The sequence below is a fragment of the Adiantum capillus-veneris genome, chromosome 28 (assembly GCF_014529385.1).
Source record: "Adiantum capillus-veneris isolate H3 chromosome 28, ASM1452938v2, whole genome shotgun sequence".
NCBI classification, from domain to species: Eukaryota; Viridiplantae; Streptophyta; class Polypodiopsida; order Polypodiales; family Pteridaceae; genus Adiantum; species Adiantum capillus-veneris.
In genome coordinates, this window is record NC_140958.1 from 32456368 (window position 1) to 32470233 (window position 13866).

A 13866-nucleotide genomic window follows, 5' to 3' on the forward strand; every position below is an offset into this window, starting at 1 on the left:
TACTTTCTTGGCATTGAGGTGATCAGGACTCCAGAAAGTGTATGGCTATCACAGAGACAGTATGCTTTGGACATGTTGTCAAAGTATGGTATGGCTGATTGTAAGACAATTTCTATTCCCTTGGATGTGAATGCAAAGCTAAGTGCAGAGAAGGGTGATGTTGTTGAGGATGTCAATATGTACAGGAAGATTGTGGGCAGTGTAATCTACTTGACTATCACGAGGCCAGACTTGAGCTACACAGTAGGCTTGGAGAGTCAGTTCATGCAGCTTCCGAGGAAGCCACATTTGGATGGAGTACGACGCACACTTAGGTATGTGCAAGGTACTCTTGACTACGCATTGTTCTATGCAGCAGATGCACCATTAGCATTGTATGGGTATACAAATGCAGATTGGGCAGGTAGCATTGTTGATAGGAGATCTACGAGTGGCTTCATGTTCTCTTTTGGGAGTGCTGCTGTTACTTGGAGCAGAAAAAAGCAGCCTACGGTTGCTTTATCGAGCACAGAGGCCGAGTACAGAGGTGCAGCAGTTGCGGCGTGCGAGGTAGCTTGGCTACGCACATTACTTGAGGACTTGGAAGTGCAGGTGGACCAACAGATTTTCATCCATTGTGACAACCTCAGCAGCATGCAGTTGGCTAGGAACCCAGTGTTCGATGCCAGGACCAAACACATAGAGGTCCATTACCACTACGTTCGAGAGCGAGTGTTGGCGGGAGACATCGACTTGGTCTACGTCAGCACAGAGGAGCAGATAGCGGATATCTTTACCAAGGCCCTCGGAGCTAAGAAGCTTCGACGTTTCCGGACTATGCTTGGACTCTGCGACATGCAGAGCTCGAGGGGGAGTGTTGAGATGTCGAGCTCTACACCTTGAGCTGGCATCCACTACGGGTCTTGGCCGCTTATGGAATTTACTCACTGGTGCGTTAGGTGACCGACACGGAGGATCTCTGTCAGTGATTCTACAACTGGACTACACTTATAGTGCCAACCTAGTACGCTTCTAGCGAGTTCAGACTTAGTGACCGCATGTACATATGTGCTACTTTTCAGCTTTAGCACTTAGTCATTTTGTACTCTCTTTTCTGTGAAGAAGAAGAAGAAGCTTTCCATCTCTGTGTGCTTTGTGCTTGTCTTGTGTAGCTCTCTTGCATCCTCATTCTTTACACCTCCTTGCATGGTGCAGTTGGAACAATGAGTTGCCCGCCTTTAGGTGATAGCTTGAGCTAATTTGTATCCCAATCTGGTACTGCTTTGTATGTCCGCATCCAAGGAATTCCAAGAATCATCGTCTCATTCATGTGTTCATCTGGTAAGCATACAAACTGGTGAGGACATGAACATCCATGTACTGTCACGTTCAAGTTGACTACTCCTAATGTTGGGGTTGGGTTCTTGTTGCATCCTTTGATTGTCGCTATTCCTACTGCTGTCAATGCTTGACTTGTTGCTTTCTTGTACGTGGAATAACTAACTGCATTTACTCTAGCTCTTGTGTCGACCAAAGCATTGGTGCTATGATTGTTGAGTTGTACTTTGATGTGCAGGTCCATTCCGTCTTCAAGTTGACTACTCCTAATGTTGGGGTTGGGTTCTTGTTGCATCCTTTGATTGTCGCTATTCCTACTGCTGTCAATGCTTGACTTGTTGCTTTCTTGTACGTGGAATAACTAACTGCATTTACTATAGCGCGTGTGTCGACCAAAGCATTGGTGCTATGATTGTTGAGTTGTACTTTGATGCGCAGGTCCATTCCGTCTAACGAGTCGTTATCTGTTGAAACTGCATCTTTAGGTAATTCCCATTGTCGATCATCTATTTCTAGAGTGTTGATGGGAATCGGTATCTGTTGATTCCTGAGAGCAACCTTCCGTTTGAGTATCCGAAGCCGAGCTTCCTCTTGGGTTTCATCAATAACCTATTGTCGTTTAATCCTCCTTTGCGTGGCTGCATGCATTCTTTCTAGCAATTCATTGGTTAGCCGCAAATTGTATTTCTTTAAATGACATCCACTAATCCAATTAGTCATTGGTTCACCATCTAGGGTAGACAATCTTACTGCTCCACTCGGAGATACATCTTCAATGATAAACGGTCCGTTTCTCTTTTTCTTAAACTTGGGAATGTGTTGCTTAACACTAGAATGGTAATAGGACACTTTTATGTCCTTGGACACTTTTGTGTCCTGTTAAGTGACCATTTTGCTTGAATTATTTGAAGAGTATGAAAATGAATTTCTAGGTGCTATATATCCACAAAGTTGCCTTATGAGCTGAAAAAAACTTAGCATTGTTTTTTGAGTATCGATCTCACCATTAACCTTACTCTTGCACAACATTTTTGAACCTAAACTGTGTGAAAAAACGGGTCCTGTTTTTGGCTTTTTTTCAATTTTTGGAAACTATACCACTCTAAACTTCATGTTTGTGAGGTTTAGATGGCTAGAGGTTAGGCCTTCATAGTTCTCAACATTTTTTGATGCTTGAGTGTTAAAATTGAAAGTTATGGCCAATTTACAAGAATTGCATAATCCTGTTTTTTTGCCAAAATTAGGACTTTTATGATTTTTTTGGTGGCTTTCTTGATATCCAAATTCAATTTTGATTGTGTAAGTGTAATGTATAACATAAAGCTAATATTCCTTGAGTTTTGGGGGACCTAATATGCTATATAGCATAGTATATGATGATGGTTCAATTTTTTGATTGTTGAAGAATACGATACATTTTAGAGTAGCAAGTATAACTTTCTCAATATTGCTAGTTTCTTAGGCCAATTGTGTGTAGTTTGTAGGTAGTAACCATATCTAATCATAAACTACAAACTTGGCTAGATATTGAGTAGTTTCTATGGGTTTCTAGAGGTCATAATGCTAAACCCAGTTTTTTCATGTTTGCTGTATTTAGCACTTTATCATTGCCCCCAAGGTTCCAATTGTAAGAGATCCATTATCCTTTTGACATGCTGCATGGCTCCTTTTGAATCCAGAGGCCCAAAGGGAACTAAGAAAACATGTATATAGTATCTGTATTGAGCGTGACTATAGAAACTTTGATGATAGGTCCGTAGAATGGAAAACATGCAACTTTTTTGTATCTTTTTTTTTTGCCCAAAAAAAAAATAGTGAGGTAAAAGCAACTATATGTTTTGGTCACCAACCCATTGATGTTAACGGGGCATTTTGTCTCATGTCTACAAAAATCTCCACTCTTATTTATATGAAATCAACCGTAAGAAATTGCTTGTAGTGACCAAGGGATGAGAAAAGTTACAAGTTTCTCATTTTTTCCATATGTAAGAGTTATTGAACTATAAGCTCATGAAAGGATTTTTCAAAATGAGTGGATCTACTATGGTTTTGGAATTTTTTCCCAAAACCCTGAAAGGACACTTTTATGTCCTGTTAGGTTACCATTCTAGTGTTAAGGGAATAGACTAAAACTAAGTCCCCTTTCTTGAAGATTTTTGTGATTAAGTGGGAATCAGAAAACTATTTTTGTTTTCGCTTTTGTGCATAGATGTGAGCTACAATAGTTAGCCTTTGCTCATCTAGTGTTTCTAAATCTTCAAGTTTTTTTGACAATTCATGTCCAGTCCACTCAAGATCCTTAGCTACCCTTAATGTCGGCAATAGAAATTCTATTGGCAGTATGGCATCAAGACCGTAAACAAGGTTAAACGGTGTAACATTTAAAGTTGTTTTGAATGAAACTCGATAAGCCCATAGAGCAGCATGGAGATTCATTTCTTAGTCTGTTCTTCCTGAACTAACCACTTTAGTCAGCACCGAGCTAAGAATTTTATTCGTATGCTCATCCGTTTGCTTGTGGGTGATAGGGAGCTAATTTGTTATTGATGACCATAAACTCATTAAGCAAATACTCAATTACCTCATTGAGGAAATGAGTTTCCCGATCACTGACAATTTCTATTGGCAGTCCATATCTCGTGAATACATACTCATATAAGAATGCATCAGTGGTTATGGCATCATTCTTTTGAGTTGCTTTAGCCTCGGCCCACTTGGTCAAATAGTCCGTAGCTACAATGATATATTGAGCTTCGGTTCTATAACCAGGTGGCTGTATTGGCCCAACAAAATCTATACCCCATTTTGCGAAAGCTCTAGCCCACATCATTGATCTTAAGGGCATGCTATCTACACGTGTTGGCATTTTTGCTCGTTGACAAGCATCACACCTTTGAACATATTCTTTGATATCTGCAAAAAGTGTTGGCCACCATATGCCTGCCATCAAGATTGGTCTTGCGGTGGTCTCACTAGAAAAGTGACCTCCAACTAATCCCACATGTTCTTGTTCTATAATCGAAATATACTCGTCTTCATTTTCACAAAGACACAAATGTTGATATTTACCTCTCCGATACAATTGGTTCCCAATAAGAGCATAGTCTCTTGCTTCAGTTTCAAATTCTCTTTCCTAAGGAAATGTTCGGTTTGATAAGTAAGTAAACAAATAGCTACTCTACTTAGGAACATGTGACATTTGAAACAATGTTACATGAGGTATGGGTGTTTGTTTTTGACATTGAGGACAATCCTTTACAAAAGATAGAACATCACCCCTCATAGTCGACCAAAATACTCCAAGTCTCAAGATTCGTTGCATAGTTTGGTGTTCCGCAAAGTGAAGTCCTACTATGGTAACATGTTCTTGATGTAGGTACTGTTTTTTTTCTTCAAGAACACCTATTTAGGAAAATAGGGAAAAATTCACACATTTGGGATGATTCTTTGTGTCTCATGGACTTGAGTTAAGGTTGTATTGTACTAGGTTGTTGCACATATGAAAAGTGAGATACAATGTTTAGTGGATGCTTATGAGTCTACAAGATCCAATATGGTCCGTTTTCAACAACCATACTATACACTAGAGTATTTTTGCACATGTTAGTTTACAAATACACACACACACACACTCACGCGCACGTGCACACATACACACACACACACACACACACACATGCTCATGCACCCAAAATTTTCTTCCCACACATGCTTCATTTGATAAAACAATTAAAATTTAAGTTGCAAGAAAAACTTGGGTGACTAATGTGAAAAAAAAAACCATTCATATTGAATAAGATTTCTTGAAGATTACAAAGGTGGGATGCCATAATCAATGTTGATAATGACCATAGCTATGGGTGGAGTCATTGGACCCATTGCTAGAAGATTACAAAGTTGAAAGGCGAATGCTAAGCGATCATTCCTCTTCATTTGCATTGACATTTGATGGTGCCTCATGTTCATCAAGTTTCAACTGACTCTCTTTGGCCTTGAGGATTATTGCCTTTGGAATCTTGATTTTTTAAGGAATTTGTCTACCCTTGGGCTTCCATGCCCAAATGATGCAGCTAGTGTCTTCCCAACGTTGAGGATCATTGATGTTCTCTGTCCAATACTTGTTCCAACAATCCTTGTAAATCTCCACATCACTTGCATTCTTCTTCTTTGAAATTGGTGCCCAGTATTGTATCTTCACTTGAAGATAGGTTGCCCAGTATTGTATCTTCACTTGAAGATAGGTTGCCGAGTCATTGTTCTGATCAATATCTGTCCATGAGACACATATTGTAGGTACTCCAAAAGATAGAACATCTATGGGTGTTTGTTTTTGACATTGAGGACAATCCTTTACAAAAGATAGAACATTGTTACCATATACATGTGGTAGTGATGTGTGTGAACACACTAGGACCGTCGGGGCATTTTTTCCCTCTTTAGGAGGTTTTTTCCCCCATGCATTGTATATACGCCCATCACTCTAGGGCTATCTATCTTTCCATTGCGCACTAAGTAACACACTCTCTATTGTGTGCCTTGAGCTTCCTTCGTCTTCTCCAAGCTGTGTGTGTTTCTCTGCAACCCTAATTCCAACAATTGGTATCAGAGCAGGTCACGTCCTCCCAGGCTTAGTCGCCAGCTGCTCCAGCACACGCCTGCTCACTTTCTCCGATTTCAGTGAGCTTTGGCAAGTGTTCGCAGGTCGACAAATATTTTGGGAGGGCTCGAAGAGCTCGGTCTGCTCAGAATTTTGATTTGGGCTCATTTCGGCCTCCGTTTCCACTACGGGCAGTACTGCACAGGTTATTTCGTCATTTTGTGCAGATTTTCTGTCAGTGCCGTTTTCTGCATAACAGGTGCCTTATAGTCTTCTACGGTTTGTGCTATATAGCACAAGTTGTTCCCGCTCCATTTCTCCTATTTTCGGGCAGTTTTCACATCAGGTGCAGCATTTACCATGGCTGACAACAACAACACAGATGTGTTCAAGATGTTTGCTGCTGAGGACAGGTTGGATGGGGACAACTACCCTATGTGGGCTTATATGATGCAACACGTTCTTGTGTCAAAAGGTGTCTGGAACATTGTGCAGGGCATTGATGTACGTCCTGGTTCTGAAGATGTAGGCGATATTGATGATGTATTTCTCATTGTGGTTCTTTATGTTGATGATTTGCTGATCACTGGACCAAATGAGAGACATATTGCTGAATTTAAGGCTGATTTGAATGCTACTTTCAAGATGAAAGATTTGGGGCTGTTGCATCATTACTTGGGTATACAGTTTAAGCAGTGTGATGGTGGTATTGCCTTGTGTCAGAAAAGTTACATAGAGACATTGCTATGTAAGTTTGGACTTGAGGATTGCAAACCTATTGCCACTCCCATGGAAACAGGTTTGAAGTTGAGTCTACATGATGCTGGCGATCCCGCTGATGTCACTCTTTACCAAACTGCTGTTGGCTGCCTCATTTATGTATGCAACACGAGGCCAGATATTCAGTTTGCAGTCTCGCAGGTCAGCAGATTTATGCATAGCCCAGGGTCTAAGCATTGGCAGGCTGTCAAGAGGATTTTCCGCTACCTTAGTGGCACTTTACATCTTGGCTTGTTTTATCCCAAGGGGGGATCATTGCCGCCAGACTTACATGCTTTTTCGGACTCAGATTGGGCTAGTTGTTTTGACACGCGAGTGTCCACAAGTGGTTTTTGTTTCATGCTTGGTAGTTCATGTATATCTTGGTTGAGCAAGAAGCAACCTACTGTGGCCACTTCGAGTTGTGAGGCTGAGTACAGGGAAGTCTTCACAGCTACGGTTGAGTGTGTATGGCTCAAACGCCTTATAGCTGATTTGGGTGTTGGATAGGACACTGCCAACACTATCTACACTGACAGTCAGAGCGCATTGGCAGTTGCGAGGAATCCAATTTTTCATGCTCGCACCAAGCACATTGAGGTGCATTACCACTATGTTAGGGAGAGGCTCTCAGCAGGAGAGATCGGCTTGGCTTATGTGCCAACACAGGACAACCTTGCAGATCTTTTCACAAAGGCATTGTCTCGTGAGAAGCTTGAAGCTTTCCGCAAAGCTTTGGGCTTACTCCCCTTTACTAGGCTGCCATAGCCATAACCCTGCAGAACTAGTTGTAACCTGATGAGCACAACTCCAATTGGGCCACTTTAAAGCTTGAAAAATGACTAGCGAGAAAGATGAAGATGACCAAATTTGATTCCATACTTCTCCATGAGCAAAATTGACGCGAACAAAAAGTTGTCCCAGCACGACTACACGTAGAGAAGGCTAGTCGGGGCAAAAAACTGCATCCAAAAGCATCAAGAAGCCACAACGACCCAAAACCTGCAAATTTCTGATGTTTGGCTGAACTTTTTTAAGTTTGTACATGAGTTTTAATTATATACAAGTCTCACTTCAAAAAACTCAGTCACGGGCACTTACAGCAGCTTGACAGCTGTCACTAGACTAGTGACTTGCAGTGCATGTACATGTGATTGCTAAAGCAAGCTAAAAACCCCACAAAAAGAAATCCCTCACACACTTTTGACATCGAGCTTCATGTTCGTATGTACAAATTTACCAAAAATGGGGTTCTCAAAATGCGCACAACAACGTGAGTTTGAAAGGAGGGGTTTTAAAATACAAAAATTCTAGGCAATTTAACAGAGATACGTTAAAATAAGGGGTTTTTATATTCAATTTTGGAAAAATTTCCTAAAATAATGGGTCAGTTTATTCATTCAGACATGTTAAAAGAGGGTTTTTTTAATACCTCATAAATGCACGTTATATAGGGGGTACTAAACGGTGAACCCCCCGAGTGAATCCTCAAAGCAAGTAGATATTCTTTGCTCATCTCTGTATTCCAAGGCAATATACTCCACGTATCTATTGTCTCCTCAAGAGGCATAACAGATTTTTAGCCATACATCAACTTTGATGGCATGAACCCTGTAACAGTACTGTGTGTGGTATGATCAACCCATAAAGCATAGGGTAGCAAATGAGGCCAATCACCAGTATTTCCTTTGCATGCTATAGCCAATGCCTTGATAATGGGGGGATGTCCCCTAATGGTTTTACCATTTCCTTTTGGGTTATATGACATAGTGAGAGATAACTTAATACCTAGTCGAGAAACAAATTCTCTGGCCTCATCAGCATGAAGTTCTCCTCTATCCACAGTAAATTTTCCAACACATCCATATCTGCATATTACATCTTCAAGTAAAAACTTGCATACCACACTTGTAGCTTTAGTTTGCAAATCCCTCCCTTCAATTTGGTTTGTCAAATCCTCCCTAGCAAGCTCAACATACCTCATTTTCCGTAGGCATTGTAATCAAATTGACTACAAACTTGAAATGCATACACGCTAGATATGTTGGATGTAACCCATCACGATGCTTTACATTTGACACACATTACAAGTTTCAACAAAGTGTACCACATCTTTATACATTCTCTTCCATCAATATCAATCTTTGATTTTAGCAAAAGTGGCCCAAACTCCCCTAACGACTCGTGGAAGTTTTTAAGTACTTAGAGTTGTGTTACCCTATCATAAACCACTCGTTGAGGGGTTTCCTTGGATGTTTCCATAAAATCCTGTCCTGTAAGAAATATCCATAAGCCTCCTTACGGATTCGCTTAAACTCTTGTTCGGTCTAGTCTTCCTGCTTCTCCAGTGTACTCAGATATTTCCTAATCAGCAACCATTCTCCTTCATATTTGGCTTCTGCAAAAGATTGTAATGCAAAAGCCGTGTCTTTGCATTCAACATGCAGTTTTGAAGATGTAAAGAACCTCAAGCCCACATCTTCATCTTCTCAAAGCATAGTTTCTTCATCATCAAATCTGGCTGTGAACAACATATTAGCTACTGGATTATCCTTACCTGCAATGTGATGAAACTCAAGATTTAACGACTTTATATATGCAATCCAATGTAGCATAGCTATATATGGTGTAGAACAACTTGTGATCATCCCGAGTAATGGCAAGCAATCTCTCTCCACTATGACAGAAGCACCAATGAAGTATTCCTTATTGCACCTTAGGGTAGTTGATATGCCACAAAGTTCCCTTTTTACTTGCGGATGTGCTCTCTGCCAAGCACTTAATAATTTAGAACCAAATGTGGTACCACCCAATTCTTGTGGGACTCGTGCCAACCATCACAATGATTGGCTTCCTGCTTTTGTAGTCTGCTTTTCTTAATGTAGGAGACTCTTCTAACAAAGAAATTGGTATAACACCTCTGCAACATGTGAAAAATGGGGTAACCATATTAGGTAGAAAACACACGCACCTAAAAATCTTTGCACTTCTGTAATTGAGTTGCACGTCTCTTTCATCTTTTAAATAGAATCCACTTTGATAGGGCTGGGTATTCTACTGACGGTCCACATAAGTGTCCCACAATCAAGGCTTCTTTTACCCCAAAGATAGACTTTTGGCTTGAGAGTGTAAGGTTGACCTCTTCAAGCCTTGATAATATCATGTCACAATCAACAATATGGTTAGCCACAAACTGTCTGCACCCCCTCTTATCTTTGGATTCATCTTTTTCACCCTCTTCACACCCTTTTATCGGCACATTGTCAATAAAAGACATGGTAACTTGAGGAATGAAATCCCTCAACACTTTATTCATCCCATTCATCATGTGAGAAACTGAATTGGTTGCACCCTATGGCAAGGTACACATTCTTAGTAATCCCAAAGGAGTACGCATGGGTGTTAGATCCCTACTTTCCATAGCCAGGTGAAATTGATCATAGCCTGAATACAAGCCTCCCATGGAAAAGATGGCTCTTCCTTCAAAAGCCTTTGTAAAATCATCAACCAATGGACCTGCTCCCACATTTTGATAGTTACCTTGTTTATCGGCTACATATCCTGTATAAACCTCCTTTCACCATTCTTCTTGGGAACCATAAACCACTTGTTAGAGTAAGGAGAACAAGAGGGCTCCAAAATGCCCATGGTAATCTTCTCATTCAACAAATCAATCAACTTAAGAATATGAGCCTTTAGAACAAGGATAGGCCACAAATTCCAAGGCAAGTGCAGAATAATAAATATCATCGTGGGAGCTACAATACTAGGATCAACACAATTGATCTCACTTGGTTGGAAACAAGGTTCTACAATGTCACATCTTCTACAAAAGCCTCGTTAGAAGATCTCACTTTTGTAGAATATGTGACATTGTACCATGTCACATCCAATCTCACTTTGTAGAAGATCCTTCATGAGATCTTCTACCATTTCACATCTTCTACAAAAACCTGGTTGTTTTGAGATTTATCTATGTATGCATATACTGAGAGGGAATCTACAGGGTCTTCCCACCCAATATTTTTTCTAATACAATTTCCCACTTGACACAACTCCTAATACTCAACTTTTTCTTTTTCTGCTGTTGTCATAGCATATGGCCATAAGGCCCCATTCTTGCTAAAACCTTCAATTGGTTTTTCATGCCATTTGTTCTCAATTTGGACACCATAAGTCAGTGCTTCAGCTACAATGTCATGATGTTCCTGCAACATCTCTTCCATGATTTTCTTCATACCACCTCTTTTATATTTGGTCTTTAGAGGCAACCTTGTTTCTTGCAAGTGTATCAAACAATCCTTCCAAAAAATCACATCTTTACGCTTGGCTTCAGTAAAATCCTCGCACTCATTCCTGACATGGTCAAGACTATCACATCACATACAATATTGACTCCCACTTCCTCTTTGTGGTGTTACCATATACATGTGGTATACATGTGGTAGTGATGTGTGTGAACACACTAGGACCACCAGGGCATTTTTTCCCTCTTTAGGAGATTTTTTCCCCCAAGCATTGTATATACGCCCATCACTCTAGGGCTATCTATCTTTCCATTGCATACTAAGTAACACAGTCTCTATTGTGTGCCTTGAGCTTCCTTCATCTTCTCCAAGCTATGTGTGTTTCTCTGCAACCCTAGTTCCAACAATTGGTATCAGAGCAGGTTACGTCCTCCCGGGCTTAGTCACCAGCTGCTCCAGCACACGCCTACTAACTTACTTCGATTACAGTGAGGTTTGGCGAGCGTTCCCAGGTTGACAAATAATTCGGGAGAGCTCATAGACCCTAGTCTGCTTAGATTTCTGATTCGGGCTCATTTCGGCCTCTGTTTCCACTACAGGCAGTACTACACAAGCTATTTTGTCATTTGTGCAGAATTTCTGTCAGTGCCGCATTTAGCATAATAGGTGCCTCATAGTCTTCTATAGTTTGTGCTATATAGCACGTGTTGTTCCTACTCCATTTCTCCTATTTTTGGGCAGTTTTCACATCAGGTGCATCATTTACCATGGTTGACAACAACACAGATGTGTTCAAGATGTTTGTTGTTGAGGACAGGTTGGATGGGGACAATTACCCTATGTGGGCTGATATGATGCAACATGTTCTTGTGTCAAAGGGTGTCTGTAACATTGTGCAGGGAATTGATACGTCCTGGTTCTGTGGATGTAGGCAATGTTGAGGATGTTGCAGGTCTTGCTGCTATTAGAGTTGTTTTGCCTACGGCAGAACAAGCCCGTTGGGATGTAAAGGATGGGCGGGCTCATGCATTGATTGAATTGTCTATGAAGTGCACCATTGTTCCTCACATTCGTTCAAAAAAAAATTGCAAAACAGGCTTGGGATATTCTAGCAGGTCTTTATGCAAGCCGCAATGAGGCTAAAATTGCTTTTTTGCATAAACAACTGGAGTCAAAGATTATGCATGAGGAAGATGATATTGAAACTTTCCTTGCTGGTGTCAAGGATATCAATGAGTAACTTATTTCTGCAGGTGAAGTCATTTCAGACAGTTCCCTTGTGCAGACTATTCTTGATGCCTTACCAGATTCCTACTAGACTTTTGCTAGTACTTGGAGACTGATGACCCAAGGAAATCCTGAAGTTGTCAAGTTTGATGCATTATGCACATTGCTGTTGCAAGAGTCACTTTCCAAATAAAATAGAACTAAGCAGCATGTAGTTGAACAGGCTTTTATTGCTTCTCAAAGAAAGGGTGGTAATAGCAATGCGGCCACTTCTTATAGTTCTGCTGCGAGTGGCAAAAATTCTGTTCCTAATGCTTCTGCTGGCAGCAATTTTTGTGGAAATTCTGGTGATAAGGGCAAAAGAAGATGCGTTGCCATTATTGTAAAGATAATGATCACTTGATCAAGTCATGTCCTAAGCTGAAAGCCAAAGAGGCTAAGAAGAAAGAGGGTGGTTCCTCTGCAATTCCTGGCTCCACTACGAATGCAGCCATTGTTGAGTCTTCTGTGAAAGGAGACTGTGTTGCTAATGTTGATGCAGAATGGGCTCTTAGCGTAGAGTGCACTCACAATCCTGCTGTCCATGATGCATGCTTGTCAGTTGGTTGCTACAGATTCACATGTGTGGTATTTTGATAGTGATGCTACAAAGCACATTACCTCACATCGTGAATTTTTTACCTCTCTCGAGTCTGTCCCTCATGGGATTCAGTCACTTCTGCCAACAATGCCTCTTATCCGGTTCAAGGAGTTGGAAAGATTGTGCTTACTGCTGCAAATGGCAATTCCTTCACACTTGTTGATGCACTTTATGTACCTGTGATCAAGAAGAATCTCTTGTCTATATCCGCACTTGCTAGACTTGGACTTGTAGTCAAATTTGTGGATGACAGATTTACAATTCATGATCTTAGTTTTGGTGATGAAATTGTTGCATCTGGCCTTTTGTGTCGTGGGCTGTATAAGCTCACTCTGTATGACAAGTGTGGACAAAATTTTGCAAATGCTGTTTTGTAGATTCAAGGGCTATTCCAGATGCAAAACTTTGCCATGCACATTTTGGTCATCTGAATTTTGCCAGTTTGCTGCGTTTGTAGAAATCTCATATGGTTGCTTCTTTGCCACCTCTAGAAACACCTGTCAAAACATGTTTGTGAAGGCTGTATTTTGGGTAAGATGCAGCATTCTAAGTTTCCAAAGGATGGTTCGGGCCACGTGCAGGTTGCAGCTTGTGCATAGCGATGTTTGTGGGCCCATTCAAACTCCGTCCTTGGGCAATTACCTTTACTTCGTGACTTTCATTGATGATTACTCCAGGCATGCAAGGGTATTTTCTCTTAAAGTGAAGTCCGAAGTTTTTATGTGCTTCAAACATTTTCTGGCTATGGCTGAAAATGTCTCGAAATGTACTATGGGCACCCTCCATTCTGATCGAGGGAGGGAGTATATGTCTCATGAATTTAATGCATTTCTTGCTAGTTGTGAGATAAAACACCAATGTAGAGTGCATTATACACCTCAACAAAATGGTGTTGCTGTGAGAGAAAAACAGGTGACTGACGGAAATGGCATGATTTATGGTCAAAAGTCAAGCTTTGCTACATTTTTTTTTGGCTTGAGTCCATCATGTGTGCCACTTATGTACTTTACAGGTGTGCTATGAAAGCTTTGCAGTCTATTACTCCATATGAAGCATGGCATGATAGAAAGCCTTCTATT